Consider the following 2533-nt stretch of genomic DNA (forward strand, 5'->3'; position numbering starts at 1 on the left):
CCTTTTTTGCTAATATACGATGTATGCGTTTAAGGCTACAAATTTCACTCTAAACACTGCTTCAGCTTTATCCTGCAATATTGCTATATCATCTTTCGATTAAAACTCATTTCAAAATATTTTCTAATATCTATTGTGACTTGATTTTTGATTCATAGATTGTTTAGCATATTACTTCATTTAAAAACATCTAGGGAGGAGAGGGTTGGTAAATGAGGGTAAAGGGGATCAAATATATGGCAATGGAAAGAGAACTGACTGCGCACACAATGTGATATATAGACGATGTATTACAAAATTGCACACCTTAAATCTATGTAACTTTGCTAACAATTGTCACCCCATTAAACTTTAATTAAAAAAAGGAGGATTTTCAAGTTATCCTTTTTCTCTGATTTACTGTTAGAATCCATTGTCAGAAAACATACTCTGTATAATTTCAAACCTTTGATATTTGTTGTTTTCTTTATGACCTGACATACAGTCAATTTTGGTAAATATTTCACAAGTACTTAAAAAACATGTTTATTCTTCAGTTGTATTAATAAGTGCAGCGTTCTACATATGTTATTGGCATTTGTCCTGCTTGATGTCCTCTGAACTTCCTGGATCTGTTTTGGTGTCTGACATATATTTGGGGGAAATTCTCAGTCATTATTGTTTCAAATAAGTCTTCTGTTCCTTTCTCTCTTTCTTCTCTTTCTGCTATTCTCATTACGTGTGCATCACACCTTTTTGTATTTGTCTCACAGTCTTTGGATCTTCTGTTCTATTTTTTTTTTCTAGCCTTTGTTCTCTTTGCTTTTCAGTTTTTGAAGTTTCTATTGATATATCCTCAAGCTCAGAAATTCTTGTCTCAGCCATGTCTAGTCTTCCAGTAAGCCCATCAGAGACATTCTTCATTTTGTTAGTGTTTTTTTAAATCTAGGATTTCTCCCTCCCTCTCTTAGGATTTCTATATCTCTGCTCACAATACCCATCTATTCTTGCTTGTTGTCTACTTTATCCATTAGAACCCTTAGCATAATAGTCATAGTTGTTTTAAATTCTCGGTCTGATAATTCCAACATTCCAACCATGATTGGTTCAGATAGTTGTTCTGTCTTCAAATTGTATTTTTTGCTTTTCAGTATGCCTTTTAATTTTTTCTTGACAGACACAATGTATTGGGTAAAAGTAACTGCTATAAATAAGCCTTTAGTAATATGGTGGTGAGGTGGGGGAAGGGGAAGCATTCTATAGTCCTATGATTAGGTCTCAGTGTTTCAATGAGCCTAGGCCTTTGGACTGTACACTTTACCAGTGTTTCTCAGTTTTTGTCTCCCCCTTAGGTGGGACAGAGTGGTTAGGATGGGTTGTAGTTTGGTATTTCCCTTCTTCCCATTTGGAAGGCTAGAGCTGACGAAACAGTGTATTTCTCTTCTCCCAGGTCAGTTAGGCTCTGAGTATTCCAGTTGATTAGGGCCTGGTTAGCTAGTTTCTCCTAAGGGCAAGCCATATTAAGAAGAACAGAGTGCTCTGGCATATTTTAAAAAATTATTCTTTCCTCTACCCCCTGCCAGAAATACAAGACGGGTTTTCTTTGATAGTAACTGCAAAAACCTGGGAAAGCTCCTGGAGGTAAAATTCACAAAACTGTGGGGCCCCCTATGTCTTGATCTTCTGGAGTTTTTAACTCTCATAGTTGTCCACACTGAGCCTCCAACAATTTGTCAACTACAGTTCAGGTTTTCCTACCCTGGCACTGGTTCCTGAGGTGGTTTCTGCTGCCTGTGGGTCTCTGCTCTGGTAAGTCTTGACTCCCTGTATTTATCTGCCTGTCTCCTCAATCCTGGGAGGTAACCTATTTACCCTGTGTTCTCCCCTCTCTTAGAGATCTAAGAAGGGTTGTTAATTTTTCAGTCTGTTCAGCTTTTTACTTGTTAGGATGGAATATGACTTCCAAGCTGCTTACATGAGGAGCCAGAAACAGGAAGTCACCATATAATTTAGGGATATTTGTTGATTCTGCATTTTAAACTGTCAGTATACCTTTATTGATATTCTGCTTCATTTTGTTTTTTGAGATTTAAAAAGCATTATATTAATATTTCTAGCTGTGATTATGGATTTATCTATTTCTCCTTTTAGTCTGTCAATTTTCTAGCTTTATATATTCTGAAGGAATGTAACTAGGTGTATCTAGATTTAGAATTGTATCTCTTCTAGTTGATCTTACCTTTTTATCATTGTGAAATATCCCTCTGTGTCTCTACAAATATTTCTACATTAAAGTCTACTTTGTTCAATATAAATATAGCCTCATCAGTTTTATTTTTTTAATTTTATATGCTTTCATTGTATATGCTTTCATAGTATACCTTTTTTCATCCTTTCACTTAATTTTTCTGTTTCTTTATATTGAAATCTTATATCTTTTTTATCTAGCACCATAATCTTTGTCTTTTAATTGGAGTGCTTGGTCCATTTACATTTAATGCAACTACAGATATAGTAGAGGTTCAAATACCATCTTGCTACTAGTTTCCTATTT

This window comes from Hipposideros armiger, unplaced genomic scaffold, assembly GCF_001890085.2.
Source record: "Hipposideros armiger isolate ML-2016 unplaced genomic scaffold, ASM189008v1 scaffold_440, whole genome shotgun sequence".
In the NCBI taxonomy this organism is placed as follows: domain Eukaryota; kingdom Metazoa; phylum Chordata; class Mammalia; order Chiroptera; family Hipposideridae; genus Hipposideros; species Hipposideros armiger.